Below are 15,010 nucleotides of genomic sequence, written 5' to 3' on the forward strand. Positions count from 1 at the left end.
AGGAGAGAAAATGGTGCCCACGCTGTTCAAAGGCAGCCATAAACTCTCCGCAGCTCATTGGAAGGCAAAGCAAGGCAAAAAAAATGCAAAAAAGGCTTCAAAGAAACACCCTACTCTTGGCAGCCGCCGTGATTGGGGCTAGTAAGACCCCCTGTGAAGCTCCACTGCCATCTGCAAATGGTGCGGCAGACAGAGCACCTCATGCCTGCTCCTTCCTCAATTTGAAGGCTGGAAATAAACGGAGTTTGAAGGGAGAAAAATAAGAGGAAAATGGAACAAAATACAACTAAAAGACTAAGGAAAAAATAGGAAATAAAAGGTAAATAAAAAGGAGAGTCCAAGCAATTGGTAAATTAGAAGCTGAAACTCAATAAAACTAGTCCAAATGGGCCAGACTGAGGAAAAAATCTCGCGTTGAAAGTACCAGGAGGCATGGCCAAGGAAAAAGATTCCTCAGTCCTAGGGAAACCAGACTAATATAGGAAAAGGGAGCTTGCATGCTGGCACAGCCGAAGGGCCAACATGAGAGATTGCTGGTGACTGCTTCGGAAAGAGAAAAGGGGTAGTTAGAAGTTGTGCAGCACATGCAGAGGGGAGGGGTCGCTAATGACTTCAAATCTTACATAGCACGAGCTCTGACATAGAAGGGCAGAGGGGGCATCACGCTGTAGCACAGAGGACAGACAGTTCTACCAGAGAATGCAGGAGGATGAAGTGGCGGGGATCGGAAAGACATGGTCCACGCATATATCTTCAAGTATATCATAATCGGGGACACAGGTGTTGGAAAATCATGTGTATTGTTGCAGTTTACAGACAAAAGGTTTCAACCAACCTTACTCTAGGTGTAGAATTTGGTGCTCAAATAATAACCATTGACCGAAACAGATAAAACTTCAGTTATGGGATACAGCTGGGCAGGAGGCCTTCTGTTCCATCACAAGGTCATACTACAGAGGGGCAGCAGGTGCTTTACTAGTGTATAACATTACAAGGAGGGATACTTTCAATCGTTTGACAACATGGTTAAAAGATGCCCACCAGCATTCTAATTCCAATATGGTTATGCTAATTGGAAATAAAAATGATTTAGAGGCTAGAAGAGAAGTGAAAAAAGAAGAAGGTGAAGCATTTGCAAGAGAGCATGGCCTTATCTTTATGGAAACAGCTGCCAAAACTGCTTCAAATGTAGAAGAGCCATTTATTAACACAGGAAAGGAAATCTATAAAAAAAATACAGGAGGGAGTTTTTGACAATAATAAGGCAAATGGTATTAAAATCGGCCCTCAGCATGTTGCTACTAATGAACACTTGCAGACAATCAAGGAGGACAACAAGCTGCTGTTGAACCTAGCTGCCTGATGAGACCTACTAACTTTCATCCTCCCCTCAGATTATGACATGAAATTATTGTAAAATGGCATCATGTTGCGGAAGACTTTATTCTTAAAATCTTGTACAACTTTGAATAAATGGTTAACATTCACTTAAAATACAGGTTTCGGAAATTGTATTCATGTTTATATTTCCATTTGAAGTCCATTGTTGTGATTACTTTTGTCAAAGATTGTCTTGTGCTCATGACTACGAACTGTATTAAACAATACAAAGTCATCTGAGTACTTTATTCAGTTTATGTAGTTAGATGGCCCTGCTACTGTGGTTATATAATGTTTACTATTGTAGAACTGTCCTCAATTTTGTCCATTGTCAGATCTGGAAAAAAAGGATTCTTAATCCTGTATTTATCATTTACTTTCTGTATATATAGTTTAACAATCTGCTGGGATGTATTTTCCAAGCTATAATTCTTTAGTACATGTGCATAAATTCAATACATTGAGAGCTTGGAAGTGCAAAGCATTATTAGAAATTGCTTAGCTATTGAATTTTAAATTTACTGATATGTTAGATGTTTGCTGTCTTATCATTCTAGAGTCCCCATCTCCCCAAAATAATATGTATATTAAGTGTTACCTATTTTAAAGCCATATGTTTGCTATTTGCTCACAATTTACATAACACCTCTTCAGAAATGGATTAACTGCTTGCCTTAATTGTGTCGGTTAAACATATTATGAATAAAAATAGAGAAAACATTGAAAATCCAAAAAAAAGATTAATAACCATGTTCTAATCTCAATAATCATCTGACCAGTTTCTAATCTCAAAATTCCATTAGATATGCATTCTAGGGCTTGGAATACTGTTTTTGTAAACTTGGGTTGCACAATTTACATCTGTGTGTAATTTAGGTAGGGGCCTAACTGGGAACTAAAGAGCAGCTGAACCAGGGATTTTGCTGTGAATAATTTGAGAGCTGTAGGGATAGAGTCTCTACATTTTGTATTGAAGAATAGGATGGCTGAACAACTTTTTTGAACCTGTGCAATCACCACACTGGTGTTTGTATTCCTAACTCTGAATCTTGTAAGGCAACACTTAACTATTTGAATACAACCATCTGCTCAATTTCTTGCCTTAATAAAGCTTCCTGAATATTTTAGTGAAGACGATTAATGTGGAAGTTTCAGATGAGATCTTTTTCACTGTCCTAGCACATTAGAATTTGATTGTGTATCTCAGGCCAATTGGGATCTTTAGATAATAGCATAAAGCATTATCTGCATAATATCCATAACTGCAATTCTAAACAGATGGAAATTTGGATCTGAGAGTTACTTTGCTAACCAGTTGACATATAAATTCAATAGACAGGGAGCTAAAAATGGTTCTGTCTTCCTCCAATACCCAATCTAGTGTAGGGATTGGGTCTCAAATCTTATTCTGATTCTAAAATCTATATATAATTTCTGATTTAGAAACGATAGCCTCATGTTTGTGCTGAATCTTCTTAGGTTTCCCCAGAGGAGAGGTCTTCAGGTTGAGCCAAATGCCGAGTTTTGAAAGTAAAAAAAAATCCATATAGAAAGAAACTCAAAGGACTTCCGGTAGTGACATTGTAGTGAGGTGGATGGGGGAAATGGGACTCTGTTATTCCCATCCGATTTTGCCTGTCTGGAAATCTTCAATGGTAAAAGTTAACCCTGGAGGGGTTGACGAAGGTAGAGGGGAAGCCCTGAAGATTGTATGGAGAAAGGCAATCTCCCGCTAGAATGAGGGGAAACCCCTTGGAGCTGACAGGAGAGAAGACAGTCAACATGGTGACCCGAAGCTGTGACAGCTTGGTGAAAGACAGGAAAGGAAGAATCAAAGAGTAATGTGGCTATACTGGGTGAAAAATTTCTAACTTTCTGCAAATGAAGCTATTCTGATTTAATATTAAAACTTTGTGAAAAGTGGAACTCAAAAAAATGGTGGAACAGGATATCTGCTCCCCAAAAATAGCGGCAAATAAGTTTTTAGAGCTACTGATAGATCTGGAAATGAATGGGAGAAATTAAGGAACTAAGCCTGAACGAAAAGAAAACCTGGGTGAACTACCTTGAAAGAACTTTAAATATTGGAGGATCAGTAGAAATATATTTATTAATACTTATTGGATTTATTAGTATTTATTGGATTGATTACTATTTTGGGGATTGACCTTGGATTTGGAACATTTGAGGGCTAACTTTCTGAGCATTTAAAAGAGAATAAGAGGGCCATATACTGTCCAGAAGAGACTGTAAGACATGAGTGTGGTCAGATTTATAAAGACTCCATAACAACTTTTGAGATATCCAGAGACAATTGGTGAACAGCTGGAGCTGTGGAAAAGTGAAAAAAGAAATATTCTTTGTGAACTTGGAAATTGTGTTTTCATCTAAGTACTTCTCTGAAAGGAAAGCTCAGTGACCTGATGGGTTTTGGGGCCTTGATGGATTATATATTCTAATTCTTAAAAGGATTTGTAAAAGGAATATAACAATAGCAGCATAGACAGATCTATTTAGATTATAAATTTAATTGTTGAAGGAAGAATAATAAAGGAAACACCAATTTCATTGTATTTAAGTACAATGACAATAAAGATTATACTTATACCCTTAAGTATGAGTAATTAACAGACTTAACAGAACAATTAATACTGTATTAATATTGTAGATCAAAGATTTATTTTTTGTTAAATGGTGGTGATTGGAAAATTTAGATCGTGGGTATATTTCTACAGATACAATACCAGAGAATTGAAGGAGGTACACCTGGGGTGTGTGGGAAAGTTTTTCTCTGTGTAGATATAACCATTTTGTCTTTCCTCCCCTGACAAGCTTCCTGCTGATTATTAGAGATAACAAATATATCAAATATGTCTAATGTAAGAAGGCTGCATCTATACCTCAGCAGCAGCAGCAGCATCAAGCCCATCCAACCAAAGATCAATAAAGTATGCTAGATCTGGAGAAAACAAGTTCCCTTCAGAGTATGCAAGCGATGTTACTATCGATCCAAGAAGCAATGACCAAAAGTCAGGAAGCTATGTCAAAAAGCCATTATGAGATTAAGAATGATATGGGGGAGATGAAGGGAGATATATGGAAGATGGATGAAAAGATTAGGAATTTTCAGCAAATGATAGTGAAGAATGAACAGAGGATATAGAAAATGGAAATAAAGGCTGAGCAAACGGGAAAAAATGGAGGAAATGGACCAAAATGTATCACAGGCCAACAAAGAATTAGAAGAGACAGTAATTTTTCTAGAGATAGAGAAGGCAAGCTACTATTTGAGATTTCAGAACATTGTGAAAGAGGAAGACCTAGCTGACGTGATGACAGGATTGCTGGCTGCACTACTACAGAAAGATAAACAAGAGATAGAAAGGAAAATTGATGAAATATTTAGAATCCATACGAATTATGCAAGAAGACACAAACTACCAAAAAAGTCACTAAAAAGATGTTGAGAGATGAAATATATAAAAGAACTAGAGAGAACCCCTTGGAGTATAAAGGGAGAGAAATCAGATTAAATCAGATCCCCAGGAGAGTTAGAGAGTGGAGGAGACAACACCAATTTTTGACAGCACAATTGATTAAATATAATACGACTTTCAGATGGCTGATACCAGAAGGAATTCTGGTCACCTGGCAAAACTTAGAGTGGGTCCATTAAATAAAGCACATGAATTCTTTGAACAGCATTTCACTGCAAATGAAGAACAGGAATGCAGAGAGGAGGTAGAAAGTAAAAGTCAAGAGGAAATACAAATAGAAGAAAAGGACTCAAGAAGAAAGAGAGAAGGGGAGAAAGGAGCGGGCAAAATGAGAAAATGCAATAATAAAAGGACAGAGGGAGATAAAACTAGAAGGGTAAGACCTATATACAAATGAAAAGATGGAAGAAGCAAAGATGTTATTTATTAACATAAATGGATTGGACTCCCACATGGAAAGGGGAAAAAATCTTAAGAAAACTACAAAGATTAAGATTGGATATAATTTGTCTTCAGGAAGTGCATATTAAAAAACAACATGGTAACTTATTGGAATACCCCAAAATCTGGAAACTATATTCAGCATTAGAACATTGAAAGAAAAGAGGGGTGGCATTATATGTTAGAGAGTCATTAAAAACCAAACAAATATAAAGAAGGGAGAATACTGATGGTAGAGTTTCCAATAAACCGGAAACAGATCCTTTTGATTGCAATATATGTTGCAAACAATAGAAAGAGTTCTACAAAAATAAAGTGACCAGATTTTAAAATTGGTAAAGCGGGACACCATTGAGAGGGGGGAGAAGCAGGCCTTTTTCATTTCAAGGAGCTGCCGCTTCTTCCACGGCCTCATTCTCCCCCCCACCTCTTGGAAGTCCAGCCAGCTGCCCGCCAAGCTCTCCACGGAGATTCACCCAGAGTTTTCACTGCGATTTGCCTGGTGAGGGGAGGCGGCAGGTTGATGCAGACCAAATCCACATCCTGGTGCAGCAGGACCTCATCTATCCGGCTGGTGTAGAAGGGGACGCTCATCTCCTTGGCCAGTTCTTCCGCCTCTTCCTGAGTGCAGCCCCAGAGCACCTTGACCGCGAAGCCCTCATCCTTTAGAAGCGGGATGATGACCCGGGCGGTCAGGCTGGTGCCGAACACGCCCACCCCAGGCAGCATGGTTGTTGCTGCTGCAGCTGCTTCTGCCTGCTTCCCTCCACCCTCACCTTTTTCCTCCCCTTCCTCCTCCTCCTCCTCACTGCGATCTGGATGCCCGACGTGCCTTCCTTTCCTCCGCATTCGGCCCTTTCGCGTGGAGCTTCAAGATTACGAGCAATGCGGGGTTGCTACGCTAAGGGCGCCCGGTCCCAATTGGGAACTGCTACTGCTGCTGCTGCCGCCTCAGGGACCCAGCGGCACCCGATCCCCACAGCAGAGGCTGGCTCTGCTCCCGGCTGCGGGCCCCTGCCACGTCCAGTGCGTCTTCATCAGCAAGCAGGTTGTCTGCCCAGCTTACTGCCACTGCCCCTCCATAGCTGGGTCATCCCAAGCGGAGCTCCCCCTGCCTAGCTGCGTTGTGCACACGTGCGGGCATTCAAGGAATCCGGCGTTTTTTTTAAAAAAAATCCTGATCAACCTGATCGCTCGGTTTTTTAAAGGTTCCAGATCCTCTGCAAATGTCTGCATCCTGGCTATCTCCAATGCAAGGGCAGCGAAGGGCAGCCAACAAGTGGCGCGGGAGCTAGGAGCCGCCAAAGCCCCAGCAACTGCCCCGCTTCTAATCTCCATCTGCCTGATGGAGGCTGCCCGGCTGATGGCACTGCTGCGACTCTGCGCCGCCGCCGCAGATGCCACCGCCACCCCCTCGCCAGCTCTTCCTGCCCGGAAGGGCTGCCCTTCACTGCCCTTGCATTGGACAAAATTTTCTTCAAAGAAAATAGGAAAAAAGAAACATCACTGCAAACTGTTTGGGGCATGGCAAAAGTGTATATCCAAGGATTAGCAATAACATATATAGCAAGAAAAAGGAAAGGAAAAAACAGCAAAATACACTATACAGCTTAAAAAATTGGAGACAGAATTGCAAAATGACCTCCTCCCCCGCAAAAAGAGAAAACTGATCTAATAAAACATAAATTGAACCTAACAGTACAAGAGAAAATCACACTAAAAATTAAAATGGCGAAACAAATTTGTTTTGAAAATGCAAATAAGCCAGGCAGATGGCTAGCATACAAACTGAAAAAAAGAGAAAGAGAAGAAAATGATACACAAACTGATAGATGAGAAAGGAATTCTCCATTATTACAATGAAGACAAAAAAGAATGATCCAGGAATTTTTTAAGGAAATTCTACAGTCAAGAAAAAAATGGCAGAAGATACAATAAAACAACATTTGGAAAAATGTTGAGAGCAATGTTAAACAAAAAAATAACGACAATAATATTCCATTCCAACAATGGAAATAACAGGAACAATTAAAAGACAAAAAACAACAAAACATCTGGACCAGATGGGCTTCTGGCAGAATTCTATAAACATTTACAAGAGACAGTAAGACTGTCAAGGCTGAATGTCTGTAATGAAGTGCTATCAAAAACCAAGCTCCCCAAAACATGTGATGAAAGAAATGTCCTTCTGGGTTTGGCTCCAAGTGGGGAAAAAAGACACTGGAGACATGGAGGCTGCTTGGAAAGATGGTTTAATGGAGGACAGGATCACATGGCTTGAGTCCTGAACAGAAAAGGTGATCACATGCTTCAATGTTGGTGGAGAAGAGAGAGGGCCGACTGAGATGCTGAGTCTCTGGTTTTATCCCCCTCTGGCCTTTGATCTTGAACTTGTATTCTGATTGATTGTCAGACTTCCATGGGGCCATGCAGGAGCAACTCTCTAGGCTGCGTTTTGAATCCAGGTTTGGTTGAGTTCTCAGATGCCATGTGGCGAGATGGATAATGGGCCAATATTATCATGCCTTAATCCCATCCCCTGGAGCTGAAGGGGAGAACTCTTTATTATGTAAAGTGGACTAGCTTGGCCTTCTTAATGGCCCATTGACAAAGTGGGGATGGGCAGGAAGCTACAGGGAGCTATTCTGTCTTTTAAAACATGTTTCTTCCTTTTCACATCCAGAGAAATATTCTGCCTTTTCAATATTTCCTAGGATACTTCATTTTTCTGGGAGAGGGCTGGGTGATAACTTCCTACATGGACATAAGCATATATTATATTAATACCAAAAGAAGATACAGATTCCCAACAGATTAAAAAAAAAACTACAGATCAATATCATTATTAAATGTAGAGTACAAAATATATGCCTCTATAATTTCAGTGGGATTAAAAAGATTCCTAAACGAATTTATACATTCTGATGGAAATGGTTTCATACCTAAAAGACATCTAAAAAATAATATGAGGATTATCTTGAACATATTGGAATATTACGAAGCCCATCCTGAAAAATAGCTAGTGTTGCTTTTCTTGAATGCACAAAAAGCCTTTGATAATATGAGCTGGGAGTTTATTACTATTGAAAGGTATGGACTTAGTGAAAACTTTGTAAATACGATCCAAGCAATATATTCCAAAGAAACGGCGAAAGTGTTAGTAAACAGGGAGAGAACAATTTTTTTTAGCATAAGTAAAGGCTCAAGGCAAGGATGTCCACTATCTCCTCTATTATTCATACTAAGCCTGGAAGTCTTGCTTAGAAAGATTACACAAGATCCAGAAATAAAAGAAATAAATTCCAAATTTTATTTGGAAATAAAAAAAGAACATTACAAAGAACAAGCATTCGCAGATGACTTAGTGTTCATTTTGTACATTGGAGTATTCTTATTTATCAGTGACTGAAAAAGCATGCTTTTGATTTTCTATTATGACTTGAAGTTGTTGGATTTGTTGTAGTTCTTACAGAGTCACTGAAATTAGGAGTTACATTAAAGCAAACAACGGAAAAGACGCTATAGTGTCACCTCAATAGTAGAACTCATTTCTTAGAGATGTCTGCCTTTACCTGTGACTTTTAAAGACCCAAATGTATTCTTGAGTTTTTTAATATATGTATGTTTGGTTTTTTGGCAGAAAAGCAAAATTTAAACCACATAAATTCATCAATTAAGCATTTCCTATTCTTTGACATTGGAGAATGCTTAATTTTAATTGTTCTATTATTACAGTGTTTCAAAGCCACTGATTGGCACTAGGGAACAAATATTTATCACCCTTTGTGTGACAGAAGAATATTTTCTTGTTCTTCATTCACTATGAAGTAGTTTTCTCCACTAAATATATTCAGCTATTTTAACCTTTCATTATATAACTTTTTTCTACTCTGACAATTTACTTAATTATCCTCTGATACTCTTTAAAGTACTATGTGGAACTAGACAAAATCTTCTTTATGAAGTCTCACTAATTAAGAATAAAATGGAAGTGACTTGCAGAGTTGCTGCAGGTAATTTCCTTTATAGATGAATACTTTGGATTCACATCATAAACCTTTAGTTACTGTACTGAGTTTAATTTGCTTCTCATAAAAAGTTAGTTCCTTTATGACAATTTATGTACCTGACACATACATTGGAAAGGTATTCTGATGTAGTGGTTAGACTATCAGATTAGGACTAAGGAAACCCTAGCTCAAGTCCCCACTCAAATATGGAACTCACTAAGTGTTTCGGACTAGTATCTTTGTCTCATACCAGCCTATATCAGAAAGCTGTTCATGTGAGAATAAAATGAAGAATGAGCCCATAATGACATGACAAGATTGTATGTATGTAGAACAGCCAGGTGCCTGCTCCACTGAGTGCTATTGCAGAAGTGGTAGGGGGCCCAGGCCTATCTCCCATCCTAGAATGGTTGAGATAAATGGCCTGCCGGAGAGAGCGGAGGCTACGGGAGGGGAAATGGGGTCTACGGGTACGGGAGTGGGCCGGAACATTATGGTCATGATGGGGAGGGGCAGGTACGGCGGGAACTTCAGGGCTAGCCATTACCGGGGAAGGAGGGTCCGCTATGTCACAGCGATCCCTCCTTCCGGCCCAATTAGTTCCATTCCAGGACCAGATGGCGAGAATGGTCAGGGCCCTGGTCTCAGGCTGTTGTTGCTAAATGCCAGGTCTGTGGTTCACAAGGCTCCCCTCGTCCTGGATCTAATATTAGATGAGGGGGCAGACCTGGCATGTATTACTGAAACATGGCTGGGCCCAGAGGGAGGAGTCCCCCTCACTGAAATGTGCCCAGAAGGGTTTCAGGTGCTTCATCAGCTGCGACCCCACAGAAGGGGTGGGGGAGTGGCTGTCATCATCCGAAGGTCATTAGTTCCTCGTAGGATCCCTGCTCTGGAGCTTGTCGGTTGTGAGTCCTTGTTGGTGAAGTTGGACCTTGAGGGTCAAGTGGGCTTGTTGTTAACATACCTTCCTTCAAACAGCATTGCAACAGCCCCCCCTCGCTCCTCGAGTCAGTAGCCGAGCTGGCGGTAGAGTTCCCCAGGCTTATGGTGCTGGGGGATTTCAACCTGCCTTCGCTCTGTGAATGCTCTGATGGGGCGCAGGAGTTCATGGCTTCCATGACAGCCATGGACTAGACCCAAGTAATCCGGGGTCCGACCCACTCAGCAGGTCACACGCTTGACCTCGTATTTCTCTCGGAGCAGTGGAGATGTAATCTAGATTTGAGGGGCATTAAGATCTTGCCCCTGTCATGGTCTGATCACTTCCTACTGAGGCTTGACTTCCGGAGGCCAATCCCCCACTGCAGGTAGGAGGAACCAACTAGGTGGTTCCACCCCAGACACTGATGGACCCTATGGGATTTCAGATGGCGCTTGGAGAAATACCTGACGCTCTCGTCCACAATCTGGTGGAGTCCTTAGTCGCTGCTTGGAATACAGCGGCGGCGGGGGCCCTAAACCGGATTGCACCTTTACGGCCTCTCTGAGGTAGTGGATCCAGGAGAGCTCCTTGGTTCACCGAGGAACTCCGGGAGATGAAGCGCCAAAAGAGACGCCTAGAGCGCCGCTGGAGGGCCAGTAATTCCGAGTCAGACCGAGCACTGATGAGAGCCTTTATCAGGACCTATCTCGTGGCAATGTGGGTGGCGAAATGTGCGCATTTTGCCGCTCTTATTGCATCTGCTGAATCGTGCCCAGCCGCCTTCTTTAGAATAGCCCGCTCCCTTTGAAAGGGAGGGATGCGGACGACCCTTTACAAGGTAGAGCTGAGGAATTTGTTCAGTTTGTAACGGATAAAGTCGCTGGGATTTGGACAGATCTGGACTCCAATTGCACGGTACCAGCTGAGGTACCGGGGGAAGGTCTTGAGCGAATTTTATGGAGCGAGTTTCAACTTGTCGCTCCTGAGGAAGTGGACAAGGCCATGGGAGCAGTGAGTGCCTCCACCTGTATAATGGACCCATGTCCGTCATGGCTGGTCTCAACCAGCAGGGAGGTGACATGTGGCTGGATCCAGACGACAGTTAACACCTCTCTCCGGGAGGGGTCCTTCCCGCACCTCCTAAAGGATGCAGTGGTGAGACCCCTCCTGAAGAAACCTTCTCTGAATCCAGCCATTTTGAGTAACTATCATCCAGTCTCCAACCTCCCCTTTGTAGGGAAGGTTGTTGAGAAAGTGTGGCCTTTCAACTCCGACGGTCCTTGGATGAAACCGATTATCTGGATTCCTTTCAGTCTGATTTCAGGCCTGGTTACAGCACGGAAACTGCTTTGGTCGCGCTGATCGATGATATCTGGCGAGCCAGGGATAGGGGTCACTCCTCTATCCTTGTGCTTCTTGACCTCTCAGCGGCCTTCGATACCATCGACCATGGTATCCTTCTGCGACGGTTGCGGGAGGTGGGAGTGGGAGGCACCATTGCTCCAGCAGGCTGGGGGGCTTTTGAAATACTCAGCCCCACGGTAACTGTGAATGTTGTGTATTTTAAAGTGTTGTTTTGTCTATCCCCTTCCCTTGTTTATTGTAAGCTGCCCGGAGTCCTTCGAGAGTGGGCGGCATACAAGACCAATAAACAAACAAACAAACAAACAAGGCCGGTGGGCAAAACATGGCTCAACACCGCACCCACCCCAAAGGGAAGCATCGCAGGCCAATACCAAGGGAAGCCATTCGCTGCATTGCACCAATACAGCAGAAGAGGTCAGTAAATTCTTAACAGCTGTGAATGCCTGAGATTCGCAATCCATCCAGACCCATGGGGCCGCGCTATCCAGTAGCTGGTGCAAGGGTCAGAATCTTCAGTGGCCTTATGGGGCAAAAATACAGAATAGAAATTAAGCAACCCCCAAAATGCCTGCAAATCAGTTTTAGAAGTGGGAACGGGAGCCGCTATAATAGCGTCGACCTTGGAAGGGGCCGGATGTATGCACTGGCTATCAATCAATAAACCAAGGAACTCAACTGATGGCACTCCACGGCAACACTTTGATTTTTGAAGCTTCAGACCAGCCTGTCGGAGTCATAGAAAAACCTGGCGCAACTTGTGAGAGAGCTCAACACTGTCTGACACTGCAACAAGAACTTCGTCAAAATACAGGATGAACGCCATTGATCCCATGGAGCAACCGCTCCATGAGACTCTGAAACAAACCCAGGGCCATGCAGACTCCGAACTGGAGGCGCTTACATTTAAATGCCATGAGGTGAATAACAATGGTCTGTGCAGCCGTCATCAACCAGCAGCTGTTGGTAAGCTTGCGCCAAATCGAGCTTAGCAAAGACTTTTCCCTGTCCCAATGAGTGCAATACATGCTGCACCACATTGACAGGGTAAGAATGGGCCTGTAAGGTTTTATTCAACGTTGACTTGAACGTTGGGGCTGCCCCTGAATAATGTTCGAAGACTGCAGTTGGTCCAGAATGCAGCCGCGCGAGAGATATTGGTTGTACCTAGATACACCCATGTTACACCTATCCTCCGCAAGCTGCACTGGCTCCCCATTGGTCTCCGGACGCGCTTCAAGGTGCTAGTCGTTACTTTTAAAGCCCTACATGGTTTAGGACCTGGCTACCTGAGAGACTGCCTCCTGCCATTTACCTCCCAACGACCAATAAGATCACACAGATTGGGCCTCCTCTGGATGCCATCGGCCGGTCAATGTCAGTTGGCGGCTCCCCGGGGGAGGGCCTTCTCTGTAGCTGCTCTGGCCCTATGGAACGATCTTCCCGTAGAGATCTGGACTCTTACTACTCTTCCGGCCTTCTGTAAAGCTGCTAAGACCTGGTTGTTCCGGCAGGCCTGGGGCTGTTGATTAGTATCCAGCCCCACTCTAACAGTATGCATGGTGTGAAATTTTAACCATTGTATTCTTATTTTTAATTTTTTATATATACATGTTTTTTGTCTTGCCTGTAAGCCGCCCAGAGTCCCAAGGGAGTGGGCGGCATACAAATCTCAATAAATTGAAATTGAATTGAAATTGACTTAAAATCCCCACAAATATGGACTGAACCATCTGCCTTAACTGGCATGACAATAGGGGTTTCCCAGGTGGCGTGATCAACCAGCTGCAAAACGCCCTGGGAAACTAATTTGTCCAGCTCCGCATCCACCTTCCCCCGGAGTGCCAATAGAACACGCCTTGCCTTGAGGCGAATAGGCGCCACTTGGGGATCAAGGCTGAGAGAAATAGAGGTACCTGTATAAGAGCCCAGAGAACCATCAAAAACATCGGTGAACTCACCCATCAGCAAGAATAGATTCCTATGGCGCATAGTATAAATTCCCTCAATAGTAAACCCCAGGGCCCTAAACCAATCCATCCCCAAGAGTGAAGTCAGTCTTGGACAAACAATCAAGGGCAATCAACCCTTGAACGTTCCATATTACACAGTAAATTGTCCACAGCCTAGGATGGAGATGGTATTTCCTTGGTAATCACAGAGGTGGCAAGGGCAGGAAGTGAGCTGGTCCCGACAAATGGAGGGTAGAATCTTCTGTAGGGTCTGCCACAACACGATAGTCTTCGTGGAGCCCATCTCCAATTCCATTTCACATTCACGTTCCTCAATCGAAACCACAAGGTAGATCTTCGAACGGGCCCGCCGTGCAACAGACGTGGAGCTCACAGACCACTCGTTGAACCCGCACATGTTGTCAGAAAGACAGTCACCATCATCGTAGGCTGAGTAAATGCTACCACGATGATGGCCCATGGGCTGGTTAATGGGCGGGGTGGGGCAGGATGAAGGAGCCCTACATACTGTGGCCAAGTGCCCCTTCTTTCTGCAGCGGCAACAAGTAGCAGCCTTAAACTTACACTATGAGCAGAGATGTTTGTCACCGCAGATGAGGCAACTTCCCCCCAAAAAATTTGGGGAGGTCAAGCCGCTATCTTTAGGAGGCTGACCCTGGAAGTAGCCTCAGAACCGAGATCGTCATCCCCGGTGTGGTGGTAAACTGGGGGTGGCTGGACAGATGGCAGATGACCCTGCTGAAACTTCTGCAGGACGGAAGTCATGTATTCAGCCATCTCGGAGGCTCGCGCTTCCTCCACAGCTAAAGAAAGAGTCAATTCCATTTGAGAAAGCAAACGCCTTTGTAACCGCACATCCCTAACGCCGTAAATAAATTGCTCTAATAGAGCCTCCTCTAAGTTTACAAACTCACAATTCACCGCCGCTGCCCGGAGAAGAGCAACATAATGGTTTATAGATTGGTTTTCCCGCTGCAGGCAATATCGAAAGGCATGATGCCGGACATAATGGGAGGGAGTGGGGGCGTAATGCCCTTTTAACTTATCCAATAAAACATCCCAGGCAACAGTATGAACTGGGGCTGGCACGACCAATGCGTGGGCAGTTGCAAACATTTCAGGCTTACAGGAATTTTTAAAAATTCCCCGTTTCCTATCAGGGGAGAACTCAGTCAAATCTTGCGCCTGCAGGAAACATTCAAACCGCTCCAAAAAAGTGTCCCATGCCTCACGGTCAGGGCTGTACTCAGCAAACAAACGTGTGGTCGAGAATCCCCCCATCCTCGTCGCCAGTGCTTTGTTCGCAAGCCGAAGTAATGCCAGACACCAAGTTGCAGTGAACCATTTATTAACAAGCTAGCACTGAATTACAACAGGCGGAGAAGAGAAGCCGTCAGACGGCTATTTGTAAGACCGCTCCCA

The 15,010-nt window shown here is 43.4% G+C and overlaps 1 pseudogene; it reads left to right on the plus strand.

Moving 5' to 3' along the window:
- The first annotated feature begins 734 nt into the window (after positions 1-734).
- On the plus strand, positions 735-1,401 carry LOC148045840 (ras-related protein Rab-2A-like; annotated as a pseudogene).
- The last annotated feature ends 13,609 nt before the right edge of the window (positions 1,402-15,010 follow it).

The sequence above is a fragment of the Thamnophis sirtalis genome, unplaced genomic scaffold (assembly GCF_051295495.1).
Source record: "Thamnophis sirtalis isolate CommonGarterSnake01/CBP01778 unplaced genomic scaffold, rThaSir2_p1.2 scaffold_4, whole genome shotgun sequence".
NCBI classification, from domain to species: Eukaryota; Metazoa; Chordata; class Lepidosauria; order Squamata; family Natricidae; genus Thamnophis; species Thamnophis sirtalis.